At 37.7% G+C, this 14,925-nt stretch overlaps 1 protein-coding gene across 4 annotated transcripts in view; it reads right to left on the bottom strand.

The window, feature by feature from the left end:
* The window catches only part of PPARGC1A (PPARG coactivator 1 alpha), a 705,257-nt gene that overhangs the window by 169,335 nt on the left and 520,997 nt on the right, over nt 1–14,925 (bottom strand). The window lies entirely within an intron of this gene.

The raw sequence follows: 14,925 nt of genomic DNA, 5'->3' as shown, positions 1-14,925 counted from the left end.
AACACAAGGCTACAGGGTCACATGTGGAAATATGCAGCAGTATTCCAGGGACCTCCTATGATAAGAGTGATTCCAGTTAGAATAGCATATCCACTGTTACTAAGATTTTTCAATACAATTATGCTGCCCAGGAAAAAATATTCAGTTACACTTTCTTTGAAATAATATTTTTTTCTCCATCCCATCAGTTATCCACCTCATCCCTTACAGTCAATTGTTTTGCTTTTTATTTTCAAACTGGCCATAGCAACTTGGAGTCACAAGATAAAATTGCTTATGGACATTAGTTACATTTCTCAATCCAGCTAAAATTTACATGAGCCATTATTTTTACCATATTAATATTTCTAGGATGGAAAGGAATGGCATGGGAGTATAAGATCTTCATAACAAAGTCATCACACTAAATAATATACAGGAAATAAGAATGTTTAGGTTTGTTGTTGTTGTCGTCGTTGTTGTTGTTGTTTTTACTCTAGTAGTTTAGTCATGCTAACCATGGGGGATATCCACAGTTTCCACACATTATATATTTACTAATAGACTGGTCCCTGGCTAATGTTAGTAACTAAATACATATTTATTTTAAGCAATGGCCATTTTAAGGGCTCTTTGCATAATGTTGGACTATTTGTAATTTAAATGTGATATATATTCTTTCATAGTTAAAAGAACTCTAGAGAATTCTTTCACTGTTTCACAATATGGTCTGAGAAAGAGCTCAGATTTTAATGTTTAATTTGTAGAACTTTGGCTTTTTGGGTCACACCCAATGATGCACAGGGGTTACTCCTGGCTCATGCACTCAGGAATTACTTCTGGCGGTGCTCAGGGAACCATATGGGATGCTGGGTATTGAACCCGGGTTGGCCGCATGCAAGGCAAAAGCCCTACTATCACTCCAGCCCCCTAATTTGTAAAACTTTGAATGAAAGTTTGAAATACTCAAAATGCCATCACACAATTTTGTTATGCTTCTAGCAGATGCCAATTAGAAATATGTTTACTGATTAACGAAACAAGATAGATAATAAGAATATAAACACAAATATTTATCTCTACAACATTGTGGTTTAATACAATGGCCTATATTTAATATGGGTATTAATATGACTGCTTTATAATAAGAGGAAATTCTGTTCTCTTTTTGTTTTGACTTATTCAAAACAAGACATAGTTATGACTTGTTCAAAATCTGAGTTTGTTTCTCTTCGAGTCTATATAGAAACATTTACAATAATTGAAGACCTAAGGAAATTATCTCATACTTAATACCACAGCCCCAATATTATATTCACCAGGAAATGGAGGCACATAAATTCTTGGCTTTGCTGTTGTCTTGCTCTTTGCACTAAGCTTCCCTGGATATCAGTGTTTGCTCGGAGAGATATCAGAGTGTAGCTAATAAGAAAAGGCAGAGGTAAAAAGGCAGGAACATTCCATTTTTCTTGAAACAGTATCTTTCTTTTGAGGAAAAGTTATACTTCAATTGAAGAGATAACCAAAGTGTTTATCTACATCCAATTTAAGTTCAAATCAAGGTCCAAGTATTAAATACCAGCAGGGTTATTTGCAGCATTCCCTTAAATATCCATGACAGCGATTTTTTTGTTGATATTTTAGAATGTGTTCAAATACTCTGTACTTGTATTACTACTAATAAATGTTAATTCTTTACCCTAAAAAACCTCTGGAAATACACACAGCATCTGCACAGAATACAAATAGCATTGATTTATGCCTTGAAAGTAGATTTACAATGAATAACAAACAAATTCATTATGATGGCATAAAAATATCAAAATAAATTAGTCCCTAGTATCTAAGCCACATTGTTTGTTATTAGTTATTAATATCATTATTCCTGACAGGCCTAACTACTGATGTAAAGGAACAATTTTCTTTATTACTCTAAAATTGGTTAGTTGGACAAAACGGGCAGAAATCAAGGTAACATTGAGTGAATGAAGCAAACATTCACAAATTTTGGGAAGACAATAATATTAGATGTGACTGGAAAGAAATCAGCGTCATGTAGAACAAGCAGGGTTAGAGCAAAAGGTTTGGAATATACTGGATATTCATTAATTAATTTTTATTAAACAGAAAGATTAACAGCTAATAGGCAGTCAACAATTACTATGTGTTAGTCTTTGAGATAAGTATAATGGAGTCATTATTCCTACTTAGTCATCTGATATTGAGGGGTAGAAATGATATATTCATTCTATAAGTGAAAAAAAATTCAAGGCACAAAGACTTCAAGTATAGCCATATTGATAAAAGGCAGCACTAGGATTATAGGATATAGTTCTTCCCTCTAGCTCAGAGGTCAGGAAATTTCTGTAAAAAAAAAAAAAGATTGTGAATCTGTATTTTGGGGGCAAGGGAGTAGAAGCTTTGACCAGCCCCAGCAGTACTCAGGGCTTGGGGGTCATTCCCAGAGGTGTCAGGGATCAAACTGGGATCTGCTCACATGTAAGGCAAGCCCCCCGTACAATCCTTTTTTTTTAATTTGTATTTTTACTTAATAGTACAATATCTATGACAACTCTGACATTGAAGCATAAAAGAGGCCATTGACAATATATCCATAATGATTTCAGTCATCTTACAATAAAAGTGTTTTAAGGACACTGGAATTTGAACTTCATATGGTTTTTACATGGCTTGAAATATTCTATTTCTTTCTATCATTCAACCTTTTGAAAAGCCAAAAGTCATTCTTTTCTCATACATTAAAAACAAAACTGAAACAGAGTAGATTGGATCAGGGGCTTTAGTTTAGCAAAATCTACTCTAGAACTAGTGCTTTTCTAGTCTAGATTAATCTATATAAACAACACCTGGGACCTACCAATTAAAATGCAGATTTTGATTAAGATGTCTGGGTGGAGTCTAGAAATTATGAATTTGTTTTGTTTTGTTTTGGGGGGGTCACACCCAGCTTGTGCTCAGGGCTGAGCGAGGGATCAAATCCAAGTCAGACACTTATAAGGCAAGTGCCCTACCCATGGTAGGATCACTCGAAGCCCTAAAAATTATGAATTCCTAATAAACTTCCATATGCCAAAACTGTCCATCCACAAACCACACACTAAAAGAAACAGAACTGCACTACAAATCATTCCCCTGAAGCAATCTCTAGAGATGTGAATTTTCTTGTATCAGGAATTGGCTAAGGAGTTCACTTCAGCACTTGAGTTGTCTGAACTGGGAGCTTAGGGCCCCCTCACTGTTCTCTTGTTCCATCCTGAATTCTCTCTCTAGAGACTAACTTCCCATTCCTTCCTTGATACTTCAAACAAGTATCTAGTGCTCAGACCCGTCTCTCTGGAGTCTTTTCCCTCTTTGGTGCCTGAGATGTGTTTCTCCCGCTAATAAAATACAAATATTTTTCTCCCAGACTCACACTCATACTCATCTCTCATGTGGCCCAATACACACAGAAGAAAATTCAAATGTGAAATACTTCACCACCTCACCTAACGTACCTTGCATATTTTCCCCTATATCATGACTTAATTATAATAAAGGGCAAAATTTTTACTAACTTTGGTAAAGTTCTTACTATGCATGAGGAGAAGATGCATTTTCTTTACCTTTGATCATGCAGACTATTTGATACCTGAGGTAAATTCTATTGTTTCTATTTTTCATATAAGGAAACAAGAGAAAGAGTTTAAGGGACGCTGCAGAGTTCTTAAAGAAGGGTCAAGACTTGAATCTGAAAGCTCTGACTCTAGAGGCAACAGTCTAACCATTAAAGTGAGCTTCCTTTCAATGTGAATCATTGTCCTTAATTAGGCCATGTCATTTCTTGAGTCTAGGCCTTACCAGTTGGCAGCTTCTCCACAATCACTAATCTTGTTCTTGTTCTTAACGCAGGGTCTCTTTCTCCCTCTCCTTTTCTCTCTCTCTCTCTCTCTATCTCCCTCTCCTACCTCTCCCTCCCTTCTTTCTCTCTCCCTCTCTCTTCCTCTCCCTCCCTTCCTCCCTCCCTCCATCTCTGTCTCTTCTGGTACTGACATCAGTCAATGTTACACTTAGTAAATAAAAGGTGTTCAAGAACCATTTGATGGGTAAACAAAAGGATTGAACAGTAAAATGAATGGCTAGGAAGTCAATTTAATCAAACGCCCTTAATTTCCACATCTGTGAAAGAAGTTGAATCAATAAAGTTCTAGTTCTAAATTGTTCCATCAAGATCTATTACATATCCATTAATTCATTCATCCGTACATGCATCCATGCATTCACTCCCATATCTCTTTATCATGCCAGGCACAATTCTAGATTTGGAACATACTATGTCAAGAAAGCAAAGTATGTGCCCTGTGTCTTCTGTAGTGTGATTGAAGAGAGGTGAAGACAGTGACAAGTACAAAAAGGAAATAAAGTTGACTAAAATGGGGTTGAGTGTTTGCCTTCCATGAACTCTGCAGCACAGCCTACTTCACAGAGCAAGGAGCAGCCCTGGAGGACAGCCAAGTATGGCCCCAAATCTAATTAAGCCAAGACAAACCAAAACAAAACAAAATAGTTGATTTAAAGGAATCTTCCTTCGATAAAAGGTAAAGGCCCTCCCGTTGTTCATCGATTTGCTCGAGCGGGCCCAGTAACATCTCCATTGGAGATTTTGTTGTTACTGTGTTTGGCATATCGAATACATCACGGGTGGCTTGCCAGGCTCTGCCGTGTGGGCGAGATACTCTCGGTAGCTAGCCGGGCTCTCTGAGAGGGGCGGAGGAATCGAACTCGGGTCGGCCATGTTGGCTGCGTGCAAGGCAAATGCCCTACCGCTGTGCTATCTCTCCAGCCCCTTGCTTCGATAGAAACCCAAATATACATATCAAATAGTTTTTATACTTTTTTAAAGTTTTCATGAGTTCATAGTATGCAAATAAGTATCAGTTGCTTTTAGTCATAAGAAATAAATTGTCAGTATAGTAACAATAAGGGATGCTGGCATTAAGTATAAGGAAATCTTAGTTTAAGTTGGAGGCCTAAAAGTGTAATAGTTTTACAATTGATATTATTAGACATTCATAGCTCATTCCTGTTACCACATTTAAGTAAGGACACTTAAAGTAAATGAAAAACAATTAATGTGCAAATTTCAAGGTTAATATTTTTTGTAGGAATGGAAAGTTACATTTATTAATTATATATGAAAAACCACACAAAAAATTAACTTCATTTTGTTTAAGTTCATTAACTTCCAAATACTAGATTATTTTAACAGTAATCATAATTTTGCTTTTTTATTTCACTTACATTCATTTTAATTACTGGTTGCTTTAATTTTAGGTAGAATTATAGTAGCAATAGAGATATAAGAATACCAATAGAAAAAACAGCCTGAAATCCTTATAAAATTTTCATAAACTATAAAATAAACTGAGATTAAAAGCAGCTCATTGCTTAACTTCTAACCAATCACAAATTCATAGAAAAATAAATAAAAACTCAGGGACCTAAACATAGTTTCCAAGTTCATAAATCAGAATTTTCCCTGCCTTGTTTAAAATTCTACTTCGCTTTAAGTAAATGCATCTGTATCAAGTATAATCTACACTGATAATTCATTTAATCCTAATAGCATCAATTTTGTCTAAGTGCAGAGCCGTTTTCAAACAAGTGGACTTAATGTGGATATTAATATGTACCTACGTTTGTGAATATCACTCATTGCACATCCCACATTAAAACACAGAAACCTAGAAATATAAACTGTATTTTCCCGCGGAAAGCTCAAAGAAAAGATCATGGAAAATAGCTAATAGAAAACAAGTTTCGTATTTTTAATTTTACTATAAGATTGCTTCAAGATAGTCTTTAACTCAGTGTCTAAAATAACTGTCTTTAGTATGGACCCAGACATAAAGTAGAAATAGAAGAATCTATACTTTCAATTGAGGGAGGGTAGAATATGTTAGAGACATATCCAAATAGAATCCTCACTGTCTTAACTTCTTCCTTTCCTTCCTTCCTTCCTTCCTTCCTTCCTTCCTTCCTTCCTTCCTTCCTTCCTTCCTTTTCTTTTCCTTCCTTCCTTCCTTCCTTCCTTCCTTCCTTCCTTCCTTCCTTCCTTCCTTCCTTTCTTTTTTGCTTTTTGGGTCACACCCGAAATGCTCAGGGGTTACTCCTGGCTCAGAACTCAGGGATTATTCCTGTCAGTGCTCAGGGGACCATATAGGGTACTGAGAATCAAACCCAGGTCGGCTACATGCAAGGAAAATGCCCTACATGCTGTGCCCTACCTCCAGCCCCCTTTCTTAACTTCTTAAGCACATTTATTATTATTACTTATCACCCAAAGTAGTTATTCCTACAAAAAGTTGCAGAAGCAGGAACAAATAATGTCACTATGCAATCGATGACTTTGGGCCATTGATTTGTATACCAAGAAATAATAAATTTTAAAAAGGTTCCCTCACTCTCTTCAGTTCTGTTCTAAACACATGGTTCTTAACATAGGTGAGGAGTTCCCTTTCACTGTCTCAGCAGAGAATGAATGCAAATGTCAATCTCTTGAATGAGAGGAGCCACTGGCCACCATATGGCCTGCCTCAGTGGGGTCAACACTGCGAAGGGCTCTTCACTGACAAAGAACTAGACAGGGAACAAAGTGAACACCTGGTCAGATAAAAATCCATCAGGATATTTGAATTGGCTGCCCAGTCTCCAAATTATTTGCAGGCATCAAGTCCAAGAGACAATGAAATGTGCCTCTCGCATATTTCTGTAATTAGTATGGCATTAGGATGTGTATGATATGCCCTGGATTGCAAAATAGAGCATCAATCGACTCATATGTTATTTAACTCCCAAGAAGTTAAGGCCAAGATAAGGCCAATGGAGTCAGATATTAGGGAATTCTCTGTTTCCCTGTGGGGTATACCTGTGCATTGTGACTCAGGGGTAAAATCCCTTGTCCTGCCTTCATCCTGGCCATTTGTAAAGATGCCCAGAGTGAGTACAGTGAGTCCCAGTGCGTTGTAAAGCAGCAGAGGCCTGTGAGGTCTTGAACTGTCCTCAAGTGGTAGAAGGACAAGAGGCCATGTCTCCATTATAGATACCAGATCAGCCCTTCACTGTCCTTCCCACTCACAGAGCAGAACCTCCCTATCAGCAGGGAAGGTGAGGGCATCTGAAGCTTTAGAATCTTTGGATGCATCGGAAAGAGCTCCTTATCCGTGAGCGCAGCCGGCCATGGCAAGCTAGGTGAACTCTTGAAATGAGTGCCCAAGAGCAAGAAACAAAACTGAGTATGGAAAAGCAACTCAGTCTCTAAGCATGGTGAGTCTGGGAAAGGGTTCAAAATGGTGATTTCAGGGCCAGGCTAATGAGCTCATAAATTATAGTCACTGCATATGCAACATGTTGGGTTTTTTCCCTGCTGAGTTGAATCAGTTAGCAATCTAGGCTACCTTTTAAAAACTGTTTGAAATCTCTCCATATGATGGGCAGATAAAACCAGCCTCAACTTTAGATAGAGGATTTATGTTCTCATCCTTTTATGTCAAAAATATCCCACGTGATTCTGTCCCCTAGGGACACGTGGCAATGTTTAATAGAAGGTTTTATTTGAAAATAAATGGGGTTAGGGGTGGAGGAAAAAGAACGCTATTAATAGGTCCAGGTTAGGGCTGGTGCAACATCCTACAATATACAGGACAGCAGCCTACTACCAGCATCACAGAGAATGATCTGGCCCTCAAAATCCACCATACTGAGATAACAAGTACCCCTTCTCCAGAGCAGAACTTTTTATACTTTCATCGGTTGTAACTCCTTTTTGTGCCAGAGAAGTTTTATATGACCCTGGTCTAGGAAGTGGTTACACAAATCAAACACTGATAATATCATGAAGGAAAAAATTCTAAGCAAATTTTTAAAGGTTACAATATGGGGTCATGCTGACATTTTAAGAAGTCAGGGTCTAGAGTAGCAGTTTTCAGAGAACCATGTGATCCTTTGTAGGACCCCAGAATTTCCCAAAAAAACTGCATAAATAAGGGGGAACACATCATATGTCTAAGGGGCCAAGTGGTTGGGCAGGGAGGTAACACAGGAGGAAAACAAAATAGGAAGGTGTCCATGGTGAGGAAAAGGTTAATAAATATTATTGACTTGTTCACAAAAGTAAATACAACAAAACTGCTGGCTTGTTATGAATCAATCACCCTCTATTCCTAACTTGATAGATGGGAGTGAACAAAACTAACACACCTATTTGCTTTCCACTATGCATGCCTTTGCCATGTAATTCCCCTTATTCCTAATGCACTTGTCCTGCGAAAATGGCTAAAAGGAAAATGGAGTAAAATCCTCATTATTTCTGGCAAAGAGCCGCATCGTGTTGAATCGTGCAATGTGTCCCACAGATGGGTCCGATTTAACGAGCATGCTCAATTAGCTCTATTACCTCCACCTACGGTGAAAGTCATCACATTGTTACAGGGCTGAAGCTTCCAGCTCTCCTTAATCTGCCCAAATTCATAATAACATTAAACATCACAAAAGTAACTCTCTCTAGCTTCTCTGGGAACCTTAATGGACAAGTGAGCTTATAATAAGCACATGGCAAAGCAACAGTAGGCATTTAGATTAATCCTCCTGATCAGTGAGTGCCCTCATTTAGTTGGTGGTACCAAGGAAATAATCTATGAGTACTTGTATTAATTATGTTTCTGTTTTAGTTTATCTGAGTAAGTCTACCTGTTTGCAGAAAAAGAAAAATGATGGTCAAAGAATGTGCGGGTGCATGCGCATGTGTGTGTGTGTGTGTGTGTGTGTGTGTGTGTGTGTGTGTGTTTTCTAGATAGTACTCTAGAAGTATCATATGTCTAGTCAGCTAATAATAATGTCAGAAGGGGGGAGTTATACCATTTTACTGTTTTCGTCTTATAACAATATTCTCTCCCCATAAAAGATCTGCCACCATAGCAGAAGATCTGATGACAGAATAGCAATTTAAATTTAATTTCCCTCTGATCAAAATTTCATCAAACTTGAAGTAAGGTCAGCATCTCCTAGCTCGAGGCCCAGGGCATAGCAGCCCCACTTGTGGGAGATTTCTGGGATGCTTCGAAAGTATATGATTTGATTTATCCTCATGCTTCTCTAAAAGCCACATGGGACCACGAAGTTTTCAGCACATTTAGTGGTGACATCAGGACCTCCTGCTCATATGTACCCTCCTCCTTGCTGAACCCTGTGCTTCCTATGAAGCTTACACATGACATGTTCTTACACATGACAACCAGGCTGAATGACAAGACAAGACACTTTCTACTCTCCTCTGGCACCTTTAATGGCATTATAACCACTGGTGCAAGACCTGGCCTTTTTTTTGGTATGGCAACTGGGATATACATTAAGGATCCACATTCTCTACCTCAGGGACCCTGTGCTTGTTAAGTAGCGATGAGATGTTCATCACAAAGGCCGCTTCTGAAATCATCCTTTTCTCTATACAGTGACACCAGCCCCGAAGGTGTCCAAGTGAATACTTCATCTAATAGGATGTTTTGAGGGTTTTGGACAAAGTCACAGGTGCCAGGATCATGCCCAATAAAGATAATGAGCATTTGCACTGTTAGGTGCCATTTTCAACTAAATCAAACCCTTAGAGCCAGTAAGAAAAAGACCGGGATAAAAACTTAAACACTAAATCAGCGGAGAAGGCCAAATGGGTCCATTTTCCACCATCCTTTCTCTCATTTTGTTTTTAATACCCCCAAGAATAAAGTCAAAGTAGTAAGAGCATCCCACTATACCTGCAAAACATACCTATTTCTTACAGGTATAGTCGGATGGAGAACTCTGAGTAACCAGTCAGTAACAACCATCAGTTCTGCTGTCTGCTGTAGGTGGAAGCAAAGTGTCACTAAAAGGGCCCAAACCTGCTAAGTTTGTCATCTATGCATAGCTAGTTAGGACCATGAGGTTATCTGGCCCAACATTTTCAAGAGTGGGATGCTAACGGGTGAATGACTTGCCCGATGAGTTCTCTAGCAGGAACTGCTGCCTCCCAACCTTTATCCACTGTTTTAGATCCATAGCTGGGGGCCCTCCCGAGCCTGCTGTCCCTGAGTTCAGAGCTGCTCAAGACATTTTGACAGTCCAAAGCCCGCAATGCTCTCCAAGTCTCAAATTCAAAGTGAGGATTAGAACATGGGGTGGGATATTCAAGTAGATGTTTGTCTGAGTCTGATCAATTCCAAATGCTAAGACGTCAGTTTTCCAGGAGCTTCCAGCACAGACATGGCCTACAGAGAACCTATAGTTTCCTGGGCACCCACACATATTGATCATTTACTGGACTCTTCGAGAAAATGAGATGATGGCTGCAATGGCCTTTAGTCTGCTCTTTTTACCTCTTCTGTTTCAAATGTCCCCTATGTACAGAGGTCCACAGGGAAGTTGCCCAGCTGGAAGCACTAAAAGAAGGGAGGCCTCTTAAGCTTCAGGGGTTTGAGCTCCTAGCTGCAAATTTCCTTTCATTCAAAAGCACAGTCTCCACCTTTTTTCTCAGCACAACACTTAGCATACCCATGAGGGGGGGAAAGTGTTTCTCACCGGGAATAAGCTGTAAGGTATATTTGAAAATTGAGATTTTTGAATAGCAATTGGCATCTCTCTGTGCCTTTCAGATGGGGGCCATCTAACTTCAAAGTGACATTTTGTCATCAGAACTTGGAAGAGACTCGGTGAAAAACCACAATCAAACAGTTTCTAAAACACGGGCTCAAGAAACACGGGCTCAGAAATGAGGTCCTGGTATTAGAACCTAGAGGATCTTTTATGATTGTTAGTCAAAGGAAAATAGCAAGAGACATTCATTTTTCAAATTATTCTCCTTCACTAGCCTCTCTTATTGCTATTACCATGAGCAATATCATTCTTTACCCACTGCAGGAATCTTTTGTGAGCAAAATACCATTGAAAATCTTTACTTTCAAATCCATTCATTTCTGGCAAGAAACAGTCCTAGATGAACTTTCAGAGTGCCCAGCTGAGTAAATGGGTGACCTTTGGTTGATCTAATTTACTTGTCTCTTTTTAGCCACATGTGATTTATATTGCCTGCGTATTAAAGTAATGCCTTTGTCTTCTAGCACCTGTAAACCCTTCATAATCATTAGTTAAGTCTACAGTTCATTTGAAATAAAAGATGGCTTCCATTTGCAGCAGGGGCGGAAATACTGCAAAACTTTAAGACTTCCTCCCAATCTGGAGGAAGAGTCTTGATTCAAGTCCTAGAAGGAGGTAGGAGGTTCAGTATGGTTCCCTAACCTCTCTAGGCAGCTGAACTGCAGACAAATGTGTGACCATAACATGAAGTTCCTACTAACAGCAAAATTCAACCCTGGACATCCTAGATTCACTTCTGGGTGTTCTTAGAAAGTGACCAAAGAGATGAAAGAGGAAGTGTTTGAGTCTTATTACAACATGAAGGGGCCAATCAGGGACTTCTTAGGTATTCACTGTCTTAAATATGTGTGCTTTTTCACATGGTCAAGCAGGCATGCAGAGAAGCCCTTGTAGAAAGAGGGTAGGTAAGGAAATGTTTACCAGGTGAATCCAGAAAATGTAGTGGTGAAGGGCATGGGTTTGGAGTCAATCCATTAGAGGTTAGAATGCTCGAAATATTACTCATCAGGTGTGTGTGTGCTATTTCATTGTTAGTTTAACAAAGGATATTAGAGAATAAAAATCAACAGCCAGAAGAAGAGAAGCATAGGTTGATGTTTGAATTAAAAAAAGAAAAGAAAAAACCTTTGTATCCATGTGGAACATGAGGCCAGGACCAGAAGCATTTCAATATATTCTGGTTCATCAACAAGAAAACTCTCCAAACCTCATCTCTTTAAAATATTTATTCAAGTATAATTGGCATGCAACATTCTTTTCAGGGGGACAATATAATGATGAGATATTTGTATATATTGTGTAATGATCCCCACAATGAGTCTAATTAACATCCATCACCATAGTTACAATATTTTCTTGCCATGGAACAAAGATCTATTCTCTTAGCAACTTCGAATTATGCCAACACTATTATTCTCTATAAGCACCATGTGGTATAACACATCCTATGATATTTATTTTCCAGCTGAATAGTTGTACCTTTTGAATCCCTTTTCCAATTTCACTCTATCCCACTCTATCAAATATCAATCTCTTCCTTTTATTTAGAAGTTTGACTATAGTTTTTAACAATTATTTTTCACAATTTCACATATAAGCAAAATCATACAGTATTAGTCTTAAGTCTATGTGGCATTTTTACTTACCATAATTTCCTTAAAATCCAGGCATGTTGCTACAAATGAAAAGCCTTCCTTATATTTATGGGTAACATATATTTTGTTTTATATATACTATATATGTGCATGGGCTGGAGCGATAGCACAGCAGTAGGGCATTTGCCTTACAAGCAGCCACTAGTGGCCGACCCGAGTTCGATTCCTCCACCCCTCTCGGAGAGCCCGGCAAGCTACTGAGAGTATCTTGCCTGCGTGGCAGAGCCTGGCAAGCTACCCGTGATGTATTCGATATGCCAAACACAGTAACAAGTCTCATGATGGAGACGTTACTGGGCCTGCTCGAGCAAATCAATGAACAATATATGTGCATATTTACATATTACATTTTATTTATCCATTCGTCCATCTATAAGACATGGTTTATCTCCCTATCCTAGATATTGTAAATAATGCTAGAGTAAACATGAGGCTACAAATATTTTTTTGAGTTTTAAAAAAATCTTAAATTCTGTTTATATGTCAGCACTATTTTATTATTAAGCCCCTGCATCAACTCAAGAGATAGAACAATCCCCTGTTCTTCTGGGAGCCTGGCAGTCATGCCCACAAACTCTCTAGCACTCTATAAGCTCATTAACAACTGTGATCCAGAGACTCACAAATACATCTCAGATGAGATCAACAAGCTGCAGAGATGCTTCTGCACCCCAAAGTCAACATTCAGTTAAAAATTTAACTCCACTATATCACCCTATTTAAAAATTTTAGAATTCCTGGACATTTCATATTCTACACCACTGATGTTCCAGGAGTAGCATACCAAATTGGATGGGGTTTAAAGTAGAAGGCAACCGATGTTGGTAAAAATAAAATTAAAAAAACTTAATACACAAATTTCATCCTGTAACAACATTTGTAATCTCTTATATAAGGTCTTAATGACTCCAGGGTGAGAAGCAGCACTCTTTATTTACTATCTTCTAAGGAAACTTTTTTTGATCATTTTAGAGGATTACTCATAACAAGCAATACAAAATAAATTATTTAGGACCTGCTAATGGGGCAGTCTTGGGTGGTGTTTGGAATAATTTAAAATAATGGTGGTGGGAAAGTGTAATGTTGGTGGGATTGGTGTTGGAATATCAAATGTAATAAATTATTGTGACCAAGTTTACAAAATTAAAGTAAAATTTAAAAAAGAAATTGAGTTTTGCCTTCTGTTTGCAGATGAGAACACTCAAGTTCAAAGAGAAATAGCTATTGAAATTAAGGAGCTGGATCAAAGATTCAAACCCACACAGTGTCTTTATCATTCCTCTAATAATTGCAACTAGTATTGATTACAAAGACCAAAACTTAAATCTAGAGACATCTATCAGATATGAAGGGATGATGAGAGAAGGTACAATCAAGATTGGTTCATGAGGACTGGGCTTGGTGGTGCTCTCTGATTTCTCTCATAGTGGTGAAAAAGAAAACATATTGAGTGGGTGCGTTTACAGACTTGTCATCATTAAATACTTGGAAATTGAAGTCCTATGAGTAGAAGCAATCACATCTAAATTTACAGAGTGGAAAAGAAAGGAAGATGAAAGAATTCCTTTTGGGGAAGTGTTGGGGCACCAACCCTTAAGGGCTTAGCAAAGATGGGTTTTGAAAAGGGACATTTTTTTAAAAAGCTGGCTAATGGTAAAGTATGCTTAGTGAGAGTCTCAACAGTCCTGCTCTGATTTTAACCACATTTTTTAAATTAGAAAAATATCTTATCTTCCTCCACTAACCTATTAGAATACCACTCCCCCCAAAACATAATACAAGAAATGTAGAAAACATAGACATGGATCCATACTGTGCCAATTTATTTTTTTGGAAAAAGGAGAACTCACATCATGAGCTCATACAAAGAATATTAAAATGCTAATACAACAATATATATCATTTCTCATTGCAGCACTAGTAATAATAATGACGAGTTAGAAACAATTGTAGTGTAATTAATAGAGGAATAAATAATGAAGTTGTGATAAATATACACAATGAAATACTACTCAACTATAAAAAAGAGAAATCCTGCTATTTACTACAATGGGGATGAATATATGATAGATTATGCCTAGGGAAATTAATCACACAATGACCAATGACATAATTTTACTCGTATGTGGTATATTAAGAAATAAAACACATGAATTAAATAAAATGTTTTAAAAAAAACTTTTAGACTATAAGATAAAAGTTATCAGTATCAGAGAGGAAGGGAGAGGAGGTGCGGATAAATTGGGTAAAAGAAACCAATGATATGATGAAGGATGAAACTGGACTTTTATCGATGAACTTAATGGAATAGACAGTATTGAATTATGATGATGTGTACTTGGAACTGATAAAATTATTAGTCAACCTTCAATAAGATACAAGTAAGATATAAAGTGCAGGTTAAATTGAAATAATAACCTGCCCCCCTCCTCCAGCTCATGAGTCAATCAATCAGCCACTGCCAATGGCTCATAAATAAATTCACCTCTTTTGAGAAAATGGAACAAATTCATTCAGGTTTAGTGTGTACCCCTTATATGCTGTACCTCTCAGTACAGAGATACAGTATACCAAATTCCCACATCCATAAGATGAATAAAAGAGATTC

The sequence above is a fragment of the Sorex fumeus genome, unplaced genomic scaffold (genome assembly GCF_029834395.1).
Source record: "Sorex fumeus unplaced genomic scaffold, SorFum_2.1 ptg000055l, whole genome shotgun sequence".
Taxonomy (NCBI): domain Eukaryota; kingdom Metazoa; phylum Chordata; class Mammalia; order Eulipotyphla; family Soricidae; genus Sorex; species Sorex fumeus.
Note: the sequence above shows the minus strand (reverse complement) of the source record. Positions and strands in the feature narration are given on the sequence as shown.